The following is a 22,839-nucleotide window of genomic DNA, read 5'->3' as shown; positions in this document are numbered from 1 at the left end:
CCATCTTATAATTCTGACTGCCCACATAAAGGCAGTGATACATCCAGATGTCCTGAGAGGTTCACTAAGAATGAGGTCCCCCCAGTCCACACATAGATTAAGATCTTTACAACTGTTCAGCTGAGCTCTCCCTGATTCATTAAAAAAAAAAAAAAAAAAAAAAAAAAAATTAAAAAGAAATTGAATGTATTTGGAAAGAAAGGAGAGCTGAAAAAAGAGAAGACCATGCTGTGAGATAGCTATTGGTAGACTGGAAGATAACATATTTGAGGGCGTTCATCCACTCACCTAAGTGGACTCACAGGATACAATGAAGCATGGAGCATGCTTGCATTTGATCCTCAAGAAAGTTCCAAGGCTTAGATAAAGTGCTGATAAACAAGATGGAGAAAAGGCACATTAGGATTTAGAAACAGGCTCAGACTTGAAGTGACAGTGTAAATTTACACTCTGTTTTCGTTCCCCCTGGTTAGTGCATCTACTAGCATTATTTCCTACCATGTAAGTGAGCAAGCACCTCACATGTAATGTCACATCTTGGAATTGGCTTGACTGAATCAGTAGTGTGAGCAACTTGCTGGGGATGATCACATGGCCAAGGTCAGCGTATTCTTAAATTATTAATAAATGCTTTCCAATTAATCTGCTTCTGCACATGCAGTGATTCAAGCCTGGATGACTGTGGGGAGCTCAGAGGGTGAATCTCACGCTGATTCCTACCTATTCTCTCTTGTTTCTCTTTCAGACAATCCTCCAGAGAAGATTTCAGTTCTTCTTCGCCTCCAATGGGGCTTTTTGCTGCTCCTGTTGACAGCAGAGGAACCTGTGCAATTCCATGTAACAGGGTGGAAAAACTTACTATTTGTATTAGGAAGTCTTTTTTCACCATTGCAACACTCTCACCTCTAATGGGTTCAGAAAGGTTTCCGGGCTTGAGACCACGTTTGCACCAAGTAAAGAAGTCACTGCATCTGAATTGGATCTTGGTACTTCCCCAGCACTGTCTGCCTTGGTGATAATGTCCAATTGGTGTTCTATGATTCTGTGATAACCCCTGGGAATGCCGATGAATGGCCTGCCAGAGCTTACAGCAGCTGCTCCTATCAGTTCAGAGCCATACATCCAAGGGACATTAAGACCATGGACATAGCTTAGAGCCAAAGGCAACTGAGGTTATTCCAGATATATGTAAATTGCCACCTGCATGGAGAAAACATTAAATTTTGTCCTTTTTAGCAAATAAACAGAGGAACAGAGTTGTTTTCCTGAACCTTCTCTAATGCATTGTCCACAAAGTAAATGGGGTAAATATGCTATACTAATAACAGAAAATTCTGGAATGAAAAGTAAGGCCAGAGAGCCAAATAATGAGCTAGATATCATGTGGAGCGAGAGATCTCAAAGACACAATGGTGAGTTCCTGCCTTTTTAGCGTAAGGGGAATTGAGGGTTGGATTTGGATGCCAGTGTCTCTGTTATGGTTTTGGTTCCTGGTCGCATGAGATGAAATCAGTCATCTGGAACTTCTGGATGCTGCAGGCACAGTGCTGATCAGGAGCACATTTCCCTGGTTGTAGAGTGAGTACAAAAAATGCACAACCCAGCAGTTCTTTCAGCCTTCATTAGGATTGGAAAAACACCCTTTTAATTTGCGATTATAGGCAGTTAATGATTGTTCCTTCCACTCTGCAATGTCTATCATTAGCAATTTAGATCTTTAGAGAATTTTGAAGTGTGAGTTATTTTGCATTTATATTTAACTGATGAACTCATGCTGGCAATCTGCAATCAAGATTCCTATATGGAATTATTGAGGGGTTATTTTTGAACCTCACATTCTATTTGAATGAATAAGAGCATCAAAGTATTTTTTTTTTAAATAGCTGTTAATCCAGAAATGCACTCTGATGAAATCTTTAAAGTGTCCAATATCAGTGTTTGACATTCTTAAAGTCAACAGTGATTTAATCCAGTGATTTAATATATACTGTTCTAAGAGTGGAGCTTTAAACTGTACAAGTTCCATATCCAAAGATACGTAGTGATTATCCTTCACCTCACATTGAAGTCAAGAAATCCTGAAGAAACAAACCGCTAAGCAATAGCATGGTTTGTATTTTTCCTTTTCTTATATGACTGATAAACCTGGCAAAGAGAAGTGCTTCAAATCCAACAGCATAGAATCATAGAATCATAGAATGGCCTGGGTTGAAAAGGACCACAGTGGTCATTGAGTTTCAACCCCCCTGCTATATGCAGGGTCGCCAACCACTGAACCACACAGCAGGGCAAAGAACAGAGAACTTCAGAACTGCTCTTGTCTGGACCATCCCAGACCTTGGGGACTTGTTATGTAAAGAGACATTTGTATGTGTGCTTTAAAGAAGCATGTGAGAAAAAATTGTCATTTCCTACTTGAGTTCTGGCTGCAAAAAACTTTTCTTTGAATGCAGCCACTTTTAAAGCAAATCAGGAACTATTTTAGCAATGTTAGGTCTGAGTTTTAAAAAGATATATAACTGCTGGAGTAAATTGCTAGTTTCCTGGCAACTTTCACAATTTCAGTTATAGGAAGCCAGGATGCTGGTGTTGAGAAACTTGGCTTCAATCCTTTACCATGAACATGATGGTTTATATGGTCAACATGTAAACTGTATAATAAGAGACTTGGCTTGGGAGCTGAAATGGTGGAGGACAACTATCACATCTAAAGCACAGCTTCCCACAGTCATCCAGGCTTTACTTGGAGGTCTTCCATGAGAAAGCAAAGCATGATTGAGATCATATCTCAAGCTGAACTGATAGGGAAGAGGGAATCCTTTCCCAGCTGGAGGCTGATCTATACATATAAATATGTGAAGTCACAGCTTCCATTAAAGTCTATCAATCACAACTGTCTTGGCATGTGATAACTCCTCTCAGTCTGAATGATTCATAGAAATGACCCTGTTTTCATCAGCAGTGGAGAACGTGCTAGATCTTTGCTTGGAAACTGGCAACACCAGGAGTTCAGCAGAGAGATGGAAATAATGTACCAAGTAGAAAAAAATGTGGGGGAGGATGTGTGCAGAAAACAGTTTGGGAGTTTAGGAAAATATCCAGCCTCCCACTAAGTTGCTATGGGGTAATTAATAAAATGTTTCATTCTCTCCAACTTCTCTTCCAACCTCTTCCTCCCCAGAGGCAGGAGCTATCATCAAAGAACATATTTGGCATTGTAGGTTATTAATGATGGATGGATTAAAAGGATCAGGTTTGGAAACGATCTCATCTCCCACTACTGAAAATTAATCAGAGTACAGCTGACCAAATGTAGGTGGAAAGGAACATAAAACTTCTTTGGTGTCAGCTGGCACGTCAGTATGCAATACAAATCAGGAGAAACATTACAGATAGTGAATGTATTAAGAGCTGACAATATGTACTCAGCTGCTTCCATTTTACTCACCCTTATTGTTTTGTGTAAGCTGACAGATCACCTGCCAGTCTGCTCACACCACGGGGCTCCAGATAGCAAACGATTCAGTTTGTAGCAGCACACATCCAAAAGGACTGGAAGATCAGTTGGAAGAAGCCCAAAGAAAAGGAAGAGGAATGATCAGAGCTCTAGAAAATGTGACCTGTGATCGGAGATTGAAAGGACTTGGTTTATTTAAGTCTGGAGTGGAAAGGCTAAGGAAAGACATGATAGCAGTGCTTAAGTATGTGGAAGGTAATTGCAAAAGGGAAGGGGATAAAATGTTTACAGTATCCATTGTGATAAGGGCAATAAATCATAAGTTTAAAGTGTAACTGAGAGAGTTTTGATGAGACTACAGAGAATGCGCAGGAATTGTGAAGCCTATGAATAATTTGTACAGGGAAGCTGTAGATTTCCCATGGATGCAGATTTAAGGGAGCAGGAAGGTCAGACTGCTGCCTTTAGGCAATAATTTAGTTAGAGGGATCCGGTCATAGGGCTGGCTCAGCAATTTCTTATGGTCCCTTTCAGACTTTTTCTATGATCTGAGATAAATCTCTTCTGTCACTCTAAATATAGAACATAGGAGAAATACACTCATCAACAAGACTTAATGTTGATAAAAAAGATTAGATACTAAAAGTCTGATGGATAGCAATCCCCAGAATGTCGTAATAAAATCATATTTTGTACTGAGACTGCGACTTAACCATCAGATAAAGCTTAAAAACAAGTGAAGGGTTATTTGTATGATGACTAGAGACTGGGGTTGGGGGAAATCTAATGTTCCACTCATTCATTTTGAAAATATTCTCATTAGTAGTTGCCCCATTTATACTTAGAGGAAAACAAAATGTTCAGATTCCTGGCAGCAAAACACTTCCCTAGTTGCAGATAAATATTGACATTAGCTTTAAGTCAGTTTACAAAAAGAAATTAAAAGAAAACAACAGCTCCAGTGATGCCTGTCAGACTTAGAAGCATCTTCTGAGAAGACGTTTGGTGAGTGTCATTCTGCAGGATGTAAAGTCAAAACCATTACTATTAATAGGCTCATTAGTGTAATCCAGTAGAAATTCCCTGTGAGCTGTGATGCTCCTGCTGGCAGTCCTCAGCCCATTGCCCATCACACAGGGCAATAGCTCTGGCACAAATTCACAAGTCTGTGTTTTCAGATTAGTTCACAAGATCTGCACTCTGTGAGTGTTTGCATCTTCCAGAATTGATGCCTGCGCTTTGGTTGGGCATTTGGTGGGACCTGAAGGTAGAAATATGGGGCCAAACCCAAGGAGATGCCTAAAAGGGTCAATACCTATACTGTAAATACCTTTGTCCAGTCTCTCAGTGGGAGCTCTGGTTCCAGTCATGCATCTGTGTCCTAATACACTGTCTCTGGGAGTCTAGTGGTATGAGATGGTATGGAGAAGCCTGGAAAGAAAAAGCAAATTATTACAGTTTACTTTTCATTTGTGCTTCGACATCTGTGTCTTTGGCTTATGTGGGTTTGGACCTCTGTCTGCTGTTAGGCTTGGAGTCAAGAATACTGACTGAGCCTGAGCCTGAATACGGTGGTTTACGTGAGTTCTCGATCTTTCATATCTCCAGCCCAGAACCCAGCTAGCAACTTCTAAACGGCCATTTTCTTCCAGCAAGCTTTACAGTGCATAGCTCTTCCAGCACATAGTGTTCCTTCCTCTCCTCTGTGGAAAATAAATACTAATAAATTATAATAATGATAACAATATTTTTTATGTTGTGACTTCTGCTCCCAGAGCTGTCCAGTTTCTCACTCTTTCCTACTGCTGGGTTTTCGTTTCATTCAAGTAGTGAGGCTTTCTCCCCGACCTCTAACCTTCATGCCCACGGCATTACTTCTCCCTGAGATGAGAAGCCAGAAGATCCTACGCATCCTCAAAGGCAAATGAACCACAGCTCTCAGCAGGAGGCAGCAGGTCTCCTGACCTTGGTAGCTGCCAGACTGCATGCTGCTGGCTGCTCTGTGCTGCCACCAAGCCTTCTGCAGGAGAGAAAGGTTTCTTGAAGCCAAGGGAAAGGCTATGAAAGCAGATTCCAGACAAGGGGACAAAGATGGATTTATCTGGAGCTGATTATTTATTGTGTATTATTTTACGAGTGGCACTGGCACTTCAATTTATCTATCAGGAATATTTGGTGGCTTTCATTTACATGAGTGATATGGGGAAAAGCTGCAAAGAAAATAGAAATGGCTTTGGTTATTCACAAACTATTTGCAAACAAATCCCAAATCTTTAATTAGTGATGTCTCATTAAGCTTTGACTACTGTGTTCTCAGCTTCATTCTTTTTTTCTGCCAGGGACAGATGTGAGAAAATATTACAAAAAGACCCAATTACCAGGAATAAAGACATCCTATATACGGATCTGAGATGAATTTGCTGTTGTGTCTTGAAAAAGTCCATTGCCTCCCCCTGCCTCAGTTTCCCCACAGACTGCATGGCAGCAAACCAATGTGTACACTCCTCTGACAATTCTGTCAAAATCTGCAGGAGTATGGATGTATCAAAGGGACATTAATTGCTGTTAATAATGGTGCACAACTGGCTACCTGATCTGTAGATAGTTTACCTCCTCTTCCAGACACTGAAACACGGGTGATTTGTCCTGGTCTCCTTAAGGACATTGATACTCAGGATTTCCTGTTAGTTACCATCTGCATGGCTATGAGGCAGCTCTTCGTGCTGTGGGCAGCCGTGCTGCACACTTGGGGGCTCAGGATCATTGCAGTCAGGAGGGACTGCTGGCCATTTTGTGTCGCCCAAACCATTACATTTCACCTAATTTTACCAGCCAAGCGTCCTGATTGTGTCTGAGGACATCCATCAGAACAGAGCTTCTCCCCAAAAGTTCTCCAGCTCCAGATCTAGTTGCCATTTTGTTTCTGGATAACTGAGAAAGCTCATGATATTTTTCCCAGGAAGGTACTTATGTAACATATTTGCTTCACCTCTTGCCAATAAAACACATTTAACCAATTTATGTTCTTATTCTGAAGCATTTTCTCAGCTTTCATGCAACTTCTGTACTTTCCTTTCCAAGTTTTCACACTTCCCACAGCACAGAGCAACATGGCACAGCAGAATGGTTTTGCAGTAGATGTGATGGCGCAAGACATAAGTGAGGCAAGCTTTGTGGAGAGAGATCTTTATACTTTAAGCTTTAAGCTTTATATTTTAATACTTTATGTTTTATGCTTTATGCTGTGTGCTTTATAAGAGCAACTGAGTTAGAAGTTTTCGTGTATTCTTCAGCTTTCAGGTCCTAGAACACTGACATACAGCAGGACCAAAACACCTTTCTGTCCCTCTATTGATCCTCCTACATATAACAAACAGTTGTATTTACTTTTCTTGTCTGAGTGAGACACTGACAGATATTTGGGTGGCTCATCTGCTCTGGCCCTAACGCTACCATTAATACAGATAGCCAAGATATCATGCCCTTAATTCTCGTTGTGAACTCAAGTTGTCCTAATATAAACCAGTAACAAATAAAGATTTTAAAATGCGTGCTGAAAAGTTTTGACAACTGATTTTTGTCTGGAAGATTAAATGAGATTCTGCTGTCCAAAGCTGTCATGTTGTTTGTGTTTGTTAATCTCTTCTGGAGGTCCCTGAAACTCATTTTTATCTCTGGCACATCCAGCTTACCCTGGTGTTATTCTCTGAACATCACTTCTTTTTCTTCTGATTCATCCCTTGGACTTATCTTCTACTTGAGGCTAAAAATGGCTGTGCTTTGTGTGAGACAAGCTGCCATGCAATATGCAGCAAATCCCAAACGCTGGTTTGAAATGTCCAAACAGTGATGCAAAGAGTGATGTTGGGAGCATGTGTGAAAGGGGTCTGGGCCTCCATCAGTTCTGGCCAAAGCGCTCAGTGCTTCTCTCCACGACCTCATGGCACAGAAGAGACTCTGCTGTAAATGGTGTTGGTCAGGGGTGTCTGTTTGAAGAGAATTTTCCCCATTTAAGAATTAAATAAGGGAACTAAGGAATTCTCCCAAGTGAATAATGTTTTTTTCAATCCAAATACTGGTTTTTGGATTCAGCCACTGTGAGTATATAACTGAGGTAATCCACTGTACAGATATATATAGGCATCACAGCATCGTGTTCATGCTAACCAACTGCCCTAAAACTGGGAGCCCTAAGGATGCAGTGCTGGAGCTCAGAGAACCGATCAGCAGCTGACAGACTGAGGAATCTCACAAGATTCATCCCAGAGGGACTCATCATTTTGGCAAAAATTTTATTGTACAGATTTGAGGGGAAAATACTTTTCCTTACAGGGAATGTGAGAAGCCACAGGGATAGAAAAATGTATTGTGTTTGGGCTTTTGTCCATTTGTCTTTGTTGTATTCTTAGTCTGGGAGCAACGTTTAGATCTGTCTAACCAGTCCATTTCTTCCTACTATGAGGATGAACTGAAAGATTTTCTCTCTTTCCAGGCTAACTTGGCGTGTATCTTTGACACTTGACACACTGCATGTAATTGCCACATCAGTACATGACTGCTCGTTCAGAACTTTGTCCGAAGCACTGGAAAACTACTGCAGCCTGAGTAATGCAGATATTGGATCCATCTGCTCTGGAGACATATTTAAGTCCTATGATTTACTCGTTAATTTTCTCTAATTGCATGTGGATGTTAGTAGGGGGGACTGGAAGAAGAGAAACAAGAAAATAAAAGAGCTGCTGGGGAAGGGCTGCACTTCGTGTTGCAGGCACTAGCCGGCGTGATCCCCACAGGCATTTCATCCTGCTCCTGTGTTCTTCCTCACAGTCAGACTGAAATGAGCAAAAATTTTCTTTCTAGAAGAACATAAGGCGAGGTTTTTGTACCCTATTGCTTGCAGCAATGTGAAACAAAGAAATAACCAACCTGAAGGCTCAGACACACCAAGAAGCTGCCGTGTTGGATGGTTTGCAGTCCCCAGAGATAACCCACAAAGGTTTCCTCACATTGCTCTCACATTACAGCTGGAATCCTGTAGCTTGCTCTCTTGCAAGGCATTTAGGCAGCTTGTCAGATAATCCCTAAAATATCGTCTTAGCAGTGACTGACGTCACCTATGAAGTCTGGAGATGAACCTGGTGTGAGCAGACCTTGATTACTGAAACATCCCTCCTTTGCTAGCTCTGAAAGCATTACAATAGCATCTAGAAAAGAAAGCCAGCAACCTGTGGAGCTATGTGTGATTCTAGTTTGCTAATAAAAATACGTGCTAAATTAACTTCAGATTATTAGCCACATGGCTTATGTCAGATAGCCATTTAGAGGAATTGATAAAACACACACACACACACAAAACAAACAAAAAAAAAACCCCAGAATTTTATATTTAAAACCCTTTTTCTGACTTCATTATGTTTACTTTTAAGATGTTATCTTTGAGTGTTTTATTATTAATTTTATTATTTCCAATTTTAAGAATTCCACCAGCAACAAAAGCCACGGCAGACCACACAGGCTGCATTTCTGCAGGCTCCATTTAAACCACTCTGCCTCCCGTTCTGTTCTGCAGTCTAAAAAGTCGACAAATTCCTCTCATCCCCCTGCCCTTGGTTTTTAATGGCCTCGCCACGATGCAGGTGTGAACCACCGGGGTGTTTGATGTCACCAGGTTTATGAGGCTGTGATTAACAGGGCAGGCAGAGCTGCAGGATGTGGCTCCCAGGTCTGGGGCTGAGTGCTGGCAAAGCTCCAGCTGTGTGATGGGACCAAGTCTCGAGCCTGCTCAGCCCTTCCTGCACTTCCATGCGAAGAAACCCAAGCCTGCAAGCTTGAAATGCAAGCCAGCAGCACATGAACAGGACCTTGGGGAGGAGAAGAAATGCAGTTTATTGCAGCGCACCAAGCAGAGGCAGCCACACAGTGACATAATCAGGGTATAAGCAACATTAACACCGTTTCCTTGGAGCTGCGTATCAACACTTTTTCTTCCATCCAAGGGAAGGTGAGGGTGGGCTGTCTAGACACAAATTAGCACACACTCGGGCTCCACCTCAGTGGCACGGCCTCCTTATGGCTGCAGGGAGCAGGGGCTCAGGTAGGCCTCACCCCCACCACTTCCAATGGCGCTGTGTGGGGCTGTGTGCAGCCCAGGGCATGGCAGCCATCGGAGCTCTGGAGCCAGCAGCCACGCCAGCAGATCCTCCTGCTGCCCTCTGTGTGGGTGTTTAGCTGGTGGCTTTGGTAGAAAAAGCCAAATCTTTCCCACCTTCTCACACAGAAATCTCTTGCCCAGGGGTCTCATAGATTTTCTGTAATAAGTACTGAAATAACTCTGGCTCTGTCCATTCTGGTAGCCAATGTGTTTTCAATCCCGCACGGGGGGAGGGAGGGATATATTTTTGACAAGTGTTGTTAATACTGAGTCATTTTCTAGCACAGACAGTCTCTTGGGTTTTAACCTATAGCTTTCTTTTTCACCCCACTTAGTTCTTCCCACGTGCACAGTCATTTGGCTCTGCAAAGGCCCTGTCATGCTTATTTATGCAATCTGGACCTCTTTATCCCTCAATGCTCTCCCAGCACAGCTTGGTTCTGCATGGGAGTATCTTCAGGCAGAAAACAAAACACTTCAAAGAAAAGACCCCATTATCTTCCTCCTCCTCCTCCTCCTCTAAGTGCTGTGTGCTCCCTAGGTGGACTTCCTAAAGTCTGCACAGCTCTTGGCAAAATACCAGATCAGTAGGAACATAAAATACATCTTTGTGACATGGAAACACATTTCAGTGTTATATTTCCTCCTTATGTTTTCATTCTCCTGTTTGCATATGGAGTATTCAAGTTGAGAGAGAGAGATCTGCAACTTGTGTCATCTGCAGTCGCTGCAAGAAATACAGCACTGTCTGGAAGCTGCACACATCCATACCCTGCATCCCACAGCCAGACACAAACCTCTCTCTGCCCTAATATTTGAGGCAAATGGGTGGTACTCATTCTCCCATTCAAAGCACACCTCGGGTCTTGAGGCTCTCTTGCTCATTTAAGGTTGCACGTGGACACAAAAAGCTGCATTAGACACTCTGGTTGTACAGTGCCTAAAACAACAGAGTTGCCATTTCTGATGGGATCTAGGTGTTAGCACATTATAAATAATAAATGGCAATTATAACAGACATTTTACAGAAAGATATACTCATATACGTATATACTTTCCTTCCTCAACATTATTTATTTGTTGCCATCTGGCAGTGCACTCAGCAAGGAAAAATACAATTAGATATGCCTCATATTGTGCCAAGAATATCAAACGGTGTAATGAGTTTCTCTGCATATATGTGTTGCTTCACCGCTGTTCTTTACTGAGTTGAAGGACCTGACTAATATTTTTTCATCAGTTCTTACAGTTAAGTCTAGTACTTTTGCTCTGAGTGGCACTTGGGTTTTTAAGTGTTGGAAGACTCAAATCATATTACTGACGTTAATTGCCATCTGTGGTTAGGCGCCTGTGGGTTAAGGCAACGTAATTCCTTCTGTTGCTGAATGAAATACCTGTCATTGCCACAGCTTGCACTGTGGTCTCTGATAGCTTAAATCTTCTATAGAAGATACAGCAAAACACCATACCAGTAACTGAAGAACAAACACTACTCACCTAAAGCATAAATGATCATTCACGCTTTTTTGCATTATGTGACAAAATGGACGCAGTCTCCATGAAGCTGTAGGAGTAGCACACTGGAGATGCTCACAGTTCAGAAATGGCTGCAGCTTTGAGCAGACTCTCCACTGCTGCCTAGGGTTTGAGGACCACTGTGAAAATAAATGCAGGTCAGTGAGTCAGTTGCATGAATTTCTTCTGTTAACCAGTTAAGGGAATGTCTGGTTCACCCTGTAGACATTCCTTGTTAAAAATGCAGAAAAGCTTGTTTTCCACACTAGTGTTGGTGTAAATGCAACTGGAAGATGATCTGTTTCCTTACTTCACAGCTCCCTGCAACAACAGGAGGCACTGTACAGCGGGGCTACCTGTTATGCTTTGACACAACAAGAGAACATTAGTGCTGTATGGCTCCATTTTGGAGATAAGGTTTTATTTTGCTACAACTCCTCACCCTCGGGAGAAGATGCATAGTCTATTCTATGGATTCTTGTGCACAAACCTCTTAGCTGTTTACACTTTGTGTAGGCCCTGAACTCACACCTGCAAACATGGTAAGTGACTCCTTGGAGATGCTAGGAGCTCCATCGTTTCTCTGTCTGCAGTGGGAGGGAAATGGTGCAGCCAAATGTTTATGGTGCCATAAAAGCCAACAACAGTAATGAGGTGGTGACATGAGCAATGCAATATCTGCACTGCTCCCAGGCTGTGCCTCTGTTCAGCAGATCCATCATCACTGCCTCCTGGCACTCCCCCAATTCTACGGAAGGAAATCCTTGACAATAATTTTATTAATAAGGAACAAAGTACCAGCTTAGAGATGAAGGTGCTAATTGTGGCACATCAGCAGCCAGAAGAAACAATTCCTCTAGGGTCATACACATTAATCTCCCATGGCTGCTGGTCAGAGTGAGAGGCATTCCCTCAGTGGTGATGACAACTGCTAATAAGACAGCAAAAAGCTCTGCAAGCATGACCATTAATGCTGACAGCCAAGAAGCTGGGGATTCGCATCTCCAGCAGATCTCAGTCTCTGACATTCACATATTGGATAAGTTTGAGGGGATATAACAGAGTCCCTTGTAGGAAGGAAAAGAGATGTAATAGCCTTCCATGCACTGTTTGCTGCACTGATGGTTAAGCAGCACAGCTTTGACTGGGTCACACTTTCTGGACCAAAGCAACTCCATGATGCTATCTTGAGGACTGGCTGTTGTGTAACACAGATATGCCTCAACTGGGCATCTCAGTAGTGAATATTTTCAGAGAAGGAGATTTACCTACCTTTGCTTACACGATGCCCTTGACAGCTGGCATCTCAGTCTCACAGAAGTGCTGTTTGGAAATGATTTCTGCGAGTTTCTAGTCCAGTCTCCAGTTTGGCTATGGGGCTATCGCAGTGAACACAGAAAGCCCCAGAGCACAGCAGTGGCATAGCTTACCTCGTCATCTGCTCATTGCAGCACTGTCTTGCCAATGAAGATGTCTTCTGCAAGGCCCAATGTGAGTATCCTTGGCCACAACTTGTCACTGAAGCACATTTAAATGAAGTAATCAAAGAAAGCAGATTTGGTCACCAGCTGTGTTCATGTATTTACTTGTAAGAAAGAACCTCAGTCCCACTCTCAAATACTTATCCTTGTGTTTCTTGAGCTTCCACATTCACAGAAATCCCTAGAAAGGCAAACAGGAGATTAACTCTGCAGGCTGGCAGTAACTTATGCCTTAGAGAATAGCAGTTTCTGATTCCATCCAGATTTTGTGACCCTTTCTAAGGACAAATACCTCTCCTCCTCCCCCACCCAGGGCCTGCTATTGTTTCCTAAACTTATGACAAGGCTTAGAACTGCGTTGGCTGTTTTTCAAGTTCCACCAGCAAAACTGAAACTGTCCAATCTCTTTCTTTGCAAAACTTCCAGTTACGCACATTCTGTGATAAGGAGTTGGTGTTAAGAGAGGAAGGAGTACAGACTGCTATGCCATATGCTGAGGCACATTATGGATGCAACAATAACTCAGCACAGTGTGCACAAATACAGCCACGTGTCTGGCTGGAATCAAAGCACACACACTCTTTCCCTAAGCTGACAACTTTCCTCCGTCTCCTTCTACAAGACCCTGACTGACCTTAATACCAAATGAGCCCCCATCCTTTTGGTCCATCCAAATTTTGAGGCTGTCTTGTGAATTAGAGGTTCCAAGAAGATAAATGTGTTGTATCAGTCAAATTCCTGCACTTTTTAACTTGTAGCTGGGCAAAAATACAGCTCAGTAGGTTGACAGCAAAAAGAAGTAAGGGAAGGAAGAAAAGGGGAGAAGAAGACAGGAAATGTGTGAATGAAAATTATGAAATGGAGAATAGAAGATGAGGTCTGGGAAAGCAGAGAAAGGGATGAGAATAAAGAGGGAAGATAAGGGAACAAAGAGAAACTTTGAGAAAAGTAGCATATAGCCTCTGCCCAGAGAGTTACCATAGATTTAGATTTTACTATTAAAGAAGGGAATCAATGGCTGGCCCTGAGCCCCATGCTGGCAGCCTCTGCTGTTCTGATCTCAGGACCAGCATCTGTCAGCAATTTTCAAGAGGAACCATTAGAAATCACAACGTTTAACAGTTTGTCTTGGCCCCCTGGAATCCTACCACCCCCATCAGCTACTGAAAAAAGAAAAAAAAAAAAAGAACGGAGGTTGGAGGGAGGAGAGGGGAGGAGAGTGGAAGAGGAGAAGGGAAAACAAAATGGTACTTGTATGATTTAAGGTGTGCCTCTCTCTTTTCCCCTGATTATATGCCACATCCGCAGAGGTGAAATATAGATGGTGGTTTTGGCCTCGTTCCTGTGCGCTCTGGCAACAGGGGTGCTGGTTGAGGAGTGCCCCGGGCTGGCTGGAATTTCCCTGTGAGTGGCTCCAGGCAGCTCTGCTGGGGAGCCTTCCCAGGAGCAGGACAGGACAGATGGGAAGATTTACAGCGCTCTGCAAATCCAACTGCTCCTGACATTCCTGACACAGAGGGACTTCTGGGCATCTCAAACGTAAATCCTACAGAAAGGGAAATGAAGCATTTCCCAGAAGTTGTTCGGTTGCACAATTACCACCAGACGATTTATTCTATCTGTTCTTCTACCCAGATCTCTGAATAGCAACCCACAAAAGGCAATGTGGGGAGTGGGAAAGGCAAGAATAGTTTCTCAGAGCATCTCGCCAAGCCTGGATATGTGTGCTGCTTGGTGGTCACCTTCAGAGAGGGCACTTGACAGTCACAATAAAAAGCTTCTTAAAAGTTTTTAAGGGCTGGTTCTGCTTGGCACCAATATAATCAGTGTTGCAAAACTGAATGAAGGAAAACAAATCATTGTGGTGGGGTTTGAATGCATTTTCTACAGTGCCAGAAGAGTGAATTGAAACCGCTGTGCTGATGGAGCTAAGGGATGGGCTGTCACCCTGCAACAAGGAGCTTAGGAGCACCAGAAGCAGGTGTCTGATCTCTAAATGCTGCCAAAATCCAGCCCCAAATTTAAAGCATTTAAATTTAAAAAGGGATTTAAAAGCACACCATAAGCAGGGGAGTTTCAGGTCCAGATCTGAACTTTGATGCTTCTTCAAGTTCTCTAATGAGTTTACACATTGTTTGCTTACAAGGGAGTGAGACCTGCTTGTCTGTACCAGTCTTCTGCAATACAAACCTCACACTCTCTTACTGTATGTTAGGCTGCAGTGTAGCTAGGAAGCATTTCCCTTCTGCACCTTCTGCTGTGCTGGAGCTAACATTACTGTACAGAGGACGCACCAGCAATCCCAGCCTCATTCATGTATTACAGCTTATGTTATATATAGCTGCCCATATTATCAAGCCTACAACCAGAACTGGAAGCAAGAGGGAAGTTTTTACTTGACGTGAGATTACTGGGGATGGAGCAGTGAGGTGGTGTTACTCTCCTCATTGATACAGGACATAGCCACACCTCAGGGTTACTCAGCAGTTTTATTTGACAAATTCCTTGAAGCACTGGGGCCCTTGTGCTCTCTCCTGTGCCATGATCTGGTTATGACTTTTGGCCTTTAATGATGTGATTAATGTTTCATGGCTTTAGGAGGTATTTTGTGGTTTATACAAACTCAAAGGCCAGTTGGTTCTTGACAGTTCTATGCCTTGCCAGACTGTGGAGAGAGCATGCTTGTGAGTTAGGCTGAGCCTACAACATTACTGGAAGTGATGGAGGATAATGTGGATTTTGACTTGGCACCCCAGCGACCAGAGAGCTGTACTTCGTGTTCATGTTCCTCTAGCAATGAAATCCATTTGCTCGCAGACCCTTTGAATTTTTGATGATATTATACTACAGAGTGGCTAAATTGGCAGACAATTGAAAAATTGCTCCTGGGCAGAAGGGCACATTACCAGTGTATCCATTTGTTTTACTTTCCCTGCACAGAGAACCTTACTGCAGTTTTTAGGTGGCCACAGCATCTCTCTTGGCCTCAGGAGAGACGAGCACCTTCATCAGCTAGATGTTCAAATGGAGCAAGGACTGAAAGAGGGACCCTGGGGAGAGATTTCTCTCAGCCTCTGCTTAGCTTACAGAGATGTAAAAACCTTCCAAGCAGAGATAAGACAAATGAGTTTTAATACCTTCCAAGCAGAGAGGAGCTCAATGAGTTTTTCAGATAGCCTGGACACTTGAATCATGTGCAAACGCAGTGCAACTTGCAACATTTCATAGCCCAAATTCCAGGAAGACTATATAACAAAATGCAGTTGTATATAATATTTGCATAGCAGGTTGACAGACAAGTGACAGGCCAGATAAGTTTAGTAAGACTATTAAGCAGTCAGCACAGTCTCAGCTATGAGATGTTGAGTTGTCTGCACATTAAATATTCATGACATTTCAAGTCACAGAGTTTCAGAAGAATGTCTATGGCAGCCCAAGGGACACTTGGCTACCTTTAACCTTAGACTAGGTACCACACAGAGAAGAGAGGAAACTGTAGGTGCTAGGCTGTTTTAGATTACTGAATAGATAACCTCCTATTTTACACACTTATTTTACATTTGTAAGATTCCACCAAGTTTTATAACTTGGTTCTATCTCTGTTTTCATTGCCAATTAATTGAACAAGTTACCCTTTAACCAAATGTTTTTGGTATTTTTTTTCACTGAAAGAAAATATGCTGGCCAGTGTGACATGACTCAAAAAAGAAAGAAACAGAGGAATCTTAGCATCTGCTTCCACATCGCCTCGACAGGGACAGACCTCAATTAAGTATCTTATTAAATGTGTCTCCTCTTGCATTCTATCAAGTCTCAGTGCTTTTGCTGGAAGTTAAAACTGTGCACACACGCTAACCACAGACTTCAAGTCCAAAGGTGGTGGAACTGTCAATAAACTAAGTAGTACAGATTAGCTGAAAGAAGATGGATCATGGAAAGGAAGAAAGATTGTGGCAGCTTGGCCACAATCAAGGAACACTTCAGATCCAAGTATATTTGGACTTCTATGTGGGGAAGCTATCTGGTACAAAATATTCTTAAAATCGGAGCCAACAGCTTTTAAATTCATTTGATGCTTTTTCCATGTCGTTCAGTTTGCCACAACTGGTTCACTTGATTGATGATGGCCTTTTAGCTCTCTTGCAGGTATCTCTGGCAACCCAGGTTCTTCCCACTGCTACAGTTAGGATAATACGTAGTACGTAAGATTCAGTCAGCCTATTTGGACACATGAAAAATCTAAGAAGCAGCAAATAATGAAAAAAAGATCTTGAGTTTTCCAGCATCGTCTTTTCCTCTTCAAAATATTTAAAGTATTGGCAAAACATCTGTGTAAACACAAGCTTGTTTTTCTAGACCTAATCCCTGTACCTGCCACAATCTGTCCCATTGCCCTTGAACTGGAGCCTCAGCTTCCATGAACCAGCTAGCACTAAGAAAGTCAGTAAAGCACCTCTGCTTTACACCAGGCTACAACTACATCCATCACGTCCTTCCTGTACAAATTCCCATTTGTTCAAATTGTTTAGACCTCATAAAAGCCTGCCTTCTCTCTCAGAAGTATGCAATACCTGAAGAGTTTACAGTTTCTTACCATGCATAAACTTCTCTCTCCCTTTAATTGTTTGATGCCTTCCAGCAGCTTATCTCTGTAATCAACTCAGAAGAGAACATTTCTGGATAATGCTGTCATATTTCCTAAAGCAAAACAAGTAATTCAGAGCAGCAGATAAATTAATTCCCTTTGGAAGTTTGTCTTGATTTCAACACAGCAGTGCATGTCAGTGTGAGCTGGGGGATTAAGTGGCTACATCCAGTGTTCCTTTCTGGGTCCAACAGGGCAACTTCTTTGGGATTTCTTTAACTTTCTTTCCTGAGAACACTTGTTGAAAATTTTGTTGTGGAACAGATATTTCTCTGGTTCTGTGAGTTTGAAATAGAAATCTTGAAGAAGAGAAACAAACTTGAACCCAAGTCAGCGGATGGAAGATGTATTTCATGTATGCGCCAAGACATGGAGAGGAGTTGGAGAGGAGTCCAGGGAAAGCAGGTGTATCTCTTTTCATGAGCACTGGAGTAAATGATAGCCATGCACTGGAGCAAAAAAAGTGCTCCATGTGGCTGGAACTTATGCCTGCAGAGTGTCGTGAGCTGAGGTTTTGACCTTCCTACATCATTAAGACCAAGCACTTCACTGAGTTTAAGGAAATTAAGCTCCAGAACATCACTGAAATTTGGAGATGTTAGTTAAGTCTAACATGCTATTTTTTATCCCATTTAAATGTCTGTAAGTTCCTGGCTGTATAAAGCAATGCTTGCTTATTGCTTCAGATCATATGTAGTATTAAAAGTTTCAAAAGGCATATTCCATTTTTCACCTCAGAGGTAAGGGAATTGCAGTGAGAAGATCCTCTCTTTTCATGAGCCAGGTAGGGGAGGATGACTGGCACCTTGGGCTTGCAGCTTAGGAAGACAGGAACTTTACCCACAAAATCTGTGCAGCAGTGGCAGCTGTTTGGCACATCTCACTCCTGCTTCCATATGTTTTAACCATCTGGGAGAACACAGACAAAGCAAGTTCAAGCTGTGAGTGCTCTTTTCTGCAACCCACATGTTGGTGAACGGTGCCAATTCCACTGGTGAACGTCAGGGAGAGATTTTAGCATATATCCACCATGAACTAGCTCAGAAAGGATGGCCCCTCGTTACTGAAAGCAGATACTAACCTCGATCTGCTCCTCACTGCTGGCTCCAGCAGCTAGTCACCAAAACTGATCCTTCAAGTCCTTCCTGATCCACTTCAGTGCAGAGCCAGCTGTGAGCACTGCCTCAGGCAGTACGGAGTAAAGCAGGAGCAACCTCGGGCCACTGCAGAGCTTCAGCTGTACAGGCAGCATCCTGTAGATACATGGAAAATTTGTAGCCAAACTGCAAACACAATGGTTTTAGGCATTTCAAACACCTTCCCAAGTGGCTTGTAACTATTCTGGCAAGAAGTAAGTGGGGTAAATATCAAGCATAGTCCTCAAGAGCAGTCAATGCAAACAGCTCTGGACTGAATGGTGAGGATGGTGTTCATTGCTTTCCTTTATGAACTAGAGACAAATATGAATGTTAAGGTTAATTCAAGGTTAATTCAGCCTTGGTAACAAAAGTTACCCTGACAAGCAGGCTATGCATCCCCATCCACATGTTGCTGGAATAAATGGAGGCATTTCCTGAAGGTCTCCACCCTGTAGCCAGCTGGTGCTCCTGGATTCCATCCCCACAGGACTTAGTTACAACTAAACACCATAGCTGGACTCAAGTCTCACTGACAGCCAGTCACAGCATTGCATTGAGAGACATTTGGAAAACATGCCTGTAGATCACATGGCTCTGCAGTGCCCTATCCTCATTTCTCTCTTACTTCTGAAAGTCAATTGAATCACCTAGTGGCATCTCTAAAACGACTTTATAACTTGCCTAGAAAATGATGTATGAGAATAACTGTCAGGGCAGTCCAAACCACAGACTATTCCTTTTCCCCGGAAATTATGGGACAAATTCTGTCTCCCAGATGGAGTAAAAGTATGCATTGTGTGGCAATTACCATCTTCCTCTTCTTAAAAACAAAGAGTGGTCCTCTACATGGCAGCAATTTGCAGTGCAGATGAAAGAAATCAGAAGTACAGGTGGGGGAGGCAGAAGGCAGTGCAAGAAAGCAGCTTTTCTCTCCCCATGGGATCAATCCCCAGCCTGCACACTGCAGTCCTCTTGGTCCTGTTCTGCAGCCATATGATGATCCCAACATGTGGTCTCTCTTCGTTAAGGTCTCATAAAAAGTACCAGCTGAGGAAGTCATTTTGCATAAAGACCTCTTAAAACTTATTTAATCACCTTTTGCCTTTTTCCCTTGTGCTTGCCCTGCAAACCCTGTGAAACTGCCTTGTCCCCTCGCTTCTGTGAAAGCAGGCTGCTGCAGAAATGGAAACTCATAAATCCAGCTGATGTCAATTCATAGAGACCCACTGGCTTTTATGGAGCTGAGTTAACTTACAACAGCTGAGGGTGCAAAGCTATTGACATTCAGCAGATCATATCAATTTTTAATGGAGTAGCTTGGGCTTCAAGCTGAGGACAGTACAAAGAAATTCCAAAAGCTCCATTTAGAAGACAGTTGTGGGTGACACCATATTGCAATTATTCCCACCAAAGAGTGATGTGCATGAAAAACAGGGGCCAAGGGCTCCTTGCCTGTGAGGGATTTCATGGAAATCTCTCTCTTACTTCATTGTGGCTAGTAGAAACATAATTACTAAATCTAAAGCAACACAAGGTTTGAAAAATGCCCTAATTTGTACTTCTGTGCATCTTCTATGAGATCATCAGAGGCTGTTGATTCACAGATGATGATGCAGTCTCATACCTACTCCTGCAGTAGGGTCCCCTCTGGGAAATCCAGAATGGAGGTGGGGAGGAAAAAGCAGCCCTGAGCCTGTGGCTTGGAGCAGTGCTGTCACCTGATAGTCAGTGAGGTTTGTTATCAGCTTATACTGCTATGTAATGGTGGTGAAAAGGCAGGCAAAAAAAATTCATCCTATATGTTTAATACTTGTGCTCTATTTCAACCCAACCTGCAGCTGTTTAGCAGCAGGGCACAGAGAGGGATTGTTGCCCACGGCATCCTCCTTTTCATAGAATCATTGAATGGCCTGGGTTGAAAAGGACCATAATGATCATCTAGTTTCAAACCCCCTGCTATGTGCAGGGTCAGACCAGGCTGCCCAGAGCCACATCCGTAAGAAATGAAAACTCTGCTCTGTGAAAAGTCAAGGACATCCAATGGCTCCAGGGACAACACCCACAAAAGCATCCATCAAAAACCCTTCAACACTGGGAAGCATGGCTAACACACAGTGATCAGCAGAGGGAAAACAGGATCAAGTCTTCACTTGCATTGGTAGTAGAATCAGCAGAAATGCAATTCCAACAGAAATTTGAAAACATATTCACCAGGTGGTTGAAAGGAAAATTCAATATTTAACACAGGAATGTTCTTTCAATTTGCTAAAATGTCAGCAAATGATTCCAAGCAAAGCATTTTATTTGGGTTTCAGAGAAGCACTCTTTTTTTTTTTTTCCCCAAACCTAATCACTACACTTTTTGCTTTCTGGGAAAGATAGAAATAAAAACCAGCAACACCTTACCATTAAATCAGTGCTGTTAACCCTCAGAACTGATGACTAAAATCCAGTACAGTGATGATTCACAAACTGTGATCAAAAATGAACAATTTTCTCTTTATACTGTGAGAATAAACAAGAAAGTGACTGGTGGGGATGTGCCAAAGCTCTTCTGGTATTGCTGTTGAACTCCATTTCTCTATAATCACTCCCTGCCTTCATTCATCCACCAAAGCCTTTATTATATTGTGGTGTCCAAACCCAGAAGTGACTAGTCAGATTCTTATCATTTAAATGGAGGTCATAATTTCCCTGCTGTGGTCACAAAGCTAAGCAACTCTAAGAAAACATTTACAGCCCTAGCTTCAGATTTGGGTCTGACTTGAATCAACCAAGACTGGAGAGAGACCCTGGCCAAAGTCAACCAACACAAGAAGGAGGGAAGAAATGTGAGACAGTCTGGAAAAGTTTACTTGGATGGAGCTTAGTATCCAGAAGGTGCTGGGGATGCAGACTGAGATCATTTATACATCAGGGAGACGTCAGTAAAGCTTTGGCTTTATATTTTAAAGCCTTTTTGCCCACTTAATGACAAACATTAGCATTATCAAGTTTAGACGAACCACCTTGTTCTGAAGCTCTCCTAAAGAATACGTCCCACACCCCTTCCCCAACCAAGCTGCTCCTCTGAGAAAGAGTCCCCACACTTTGTGCCACAATGACACAGAGAAGAAGGAGGAATGCTGCCTTGCCACCCTCACCCTGAGACGCTGCCAGTACCTACACACAGCATTTCTTGGAAGCAGAAAATGCCACTGTGCAACTGCCTATACCCAAGACTATAATTAAAGAAATCCAGCAGCACCCTGCTAGCAGCTAAGAACACAAGCAAGGTTTGCAGGCTTTGAATTTGAATCAGATGGAGATTGTTTTGATATAGTAACATGAAAAACAACCAACTTACGAGAGGTAGGAGATAGAAATAGATCTGATCAAATGGACAAAATCAGCAGTGTGCTGGGTCAGATACACTGGCAGAGTCCAGGGGAAAGTAAGGATGGGAAACTTCCTTCCCAAGAAAGACATCATAGGAATAGGACAGGACAGCAATCTTACAGAAGCTCTTGTTCAATTTGGATCTGTCTCTTCCAGACTTCCTACACTCCATCAGCCTCAGCAGAACTGTCTTGCACTTTGGCTCTGAAAGATCTCATGATGTCTCTGGTTCCAGACAGACTGGTTTTGGAGAGCTGTGGAGCTCACAAAGGGGAAGCAGCAGCAAGTCCTTCTTGAGAAAGAAGGGGAAGAGGGCAGTGGAAAAAGTTGCCTATATATGGCCTAAAATAGTAACAGTTTTACTGTAAAAGAGAATGGAAAGGAAAATCTGCAAATCAATGAGAGAATTCACACGTATAAATAGAAAAAGGCAGATGTTAATGAGTCACTGCTCTCTCAGAGAACTGAGCCATTGGCCTCTTCTTTGAGTCACTGGCACGTCCTGCAGCAGCGGCAGTGACCTCCTGACATGAACCTCTTTAACAATTCATTACTCACACGGCACATCTTCCAGCCATTAAAAAGCTCCACGAAGGACTGAAAAACATGATATCATCTCCTGTTCATGCTATTGCCTACCTGAAACGCACACTGGCTGCTGGGGGAATTCTCTCTCGTGTATGAGCAGGAAGAAACTGTGTGTGTAATGGGCAGGTGCAGAGCTACAGGCAGACAAGGATTCCCCTGCTTGCAGTCTTCAGTGAGGACTGGAGTTCTTTCTCCACAGCATTGACCCCACAGCATTCATCAATCACAAGCAAAATCTGCACGGGCTAAAAAACATCAGTGTGTGAAGCTGTAGTCAGCTCCACTGTAAAACATCACCTCCTCCTGTAAGTCTACTGCAGCAGTTCTTGATAAAGCAATGAAACATGTGTTTCTTGGTGGTATATAGGCAGGCACCCAGAGGTGTTCTGGGGTCCAGATGTGAAGCTGAAGGGGGAGGAAAGAAGCACTAAGAGATAACACAAAGCATCACAGCATGCTTAGGACTGCCAGGCACGGAGGTCTGG

At 42.8% G+C, this 22,839-nt stretch overlaps 1 protein-coding gene and 1 long non-coding RNA gene across 3 annotated transcripts in view; both read right to left on the bottom strand.

The window, feature by feature from the left end:
- PAPPA (pappalysin 1) overlaps window positions 1-1,600 on the bottom strand; it is a 345,861-nt gene extending 344,261 nt beyond the window's left edge. The window contains exon 1 of the mRNA XM_090121651.1: window positions 289-1,600. The gene's annotated coding sequence lies outside the window, so the exon portion shown is untranslated. The remainder of the gene's footprint in view (window positions 1-288) is intronic.
- Window positions 1,601-2,576: 976 nt separating this feature from the next.
- The window catches only part of LOC149915448 (uncharacterized), a 36,931-nt gene continuing 16,668 nt past the window's right edge, over window positions 2,577-22,839 (bottom strand). The window contains exons 1-6 of one of the 2 annotated variants that reach the window (XR_016458895.1): window positions 21,887-22,302; window positions 18,331-18,502; window positions 12,554-12,785; window positions 11,106-11,263; window positions 4,788-4,888; window positions 2,577-3,620 (exon numbers count right to left, since the gene is read on the bottom strand). This is a non-coding gene — a long non-coding RNA (uncharacterized LOC149915448). Of the gene's footprint in view, window positions 3,621-4,787; window positions 4,889-11,105; window positions 11,264-12,553; window positions 12,786-18,330; window positions 18,503-21,886; window positions 22,303-22,839 lie in introns of those variants that run through there. The other variant, XR_016458896.1, reaches the window with a different exon arrangement.

This window comes from Phasianus colchicus, chromosome 19 (assembly GCF_987193195.1).
Source record: "Phasianus colchicus chromosome 19, bPhaCol1.hap1.1, whole genome shotgun sequence".
Lineage (NCBI taxonomy): Eukaryota > Metazoa > Chordata > Aves > Galliformes > Phasianidae > Phasianus > Phasianus colchicus.
The sequence above is the reverse complement of the archived record's forward strand: the minus strand, read 5'-3'. Positions and strand labels throughout refer to the sequence as shown.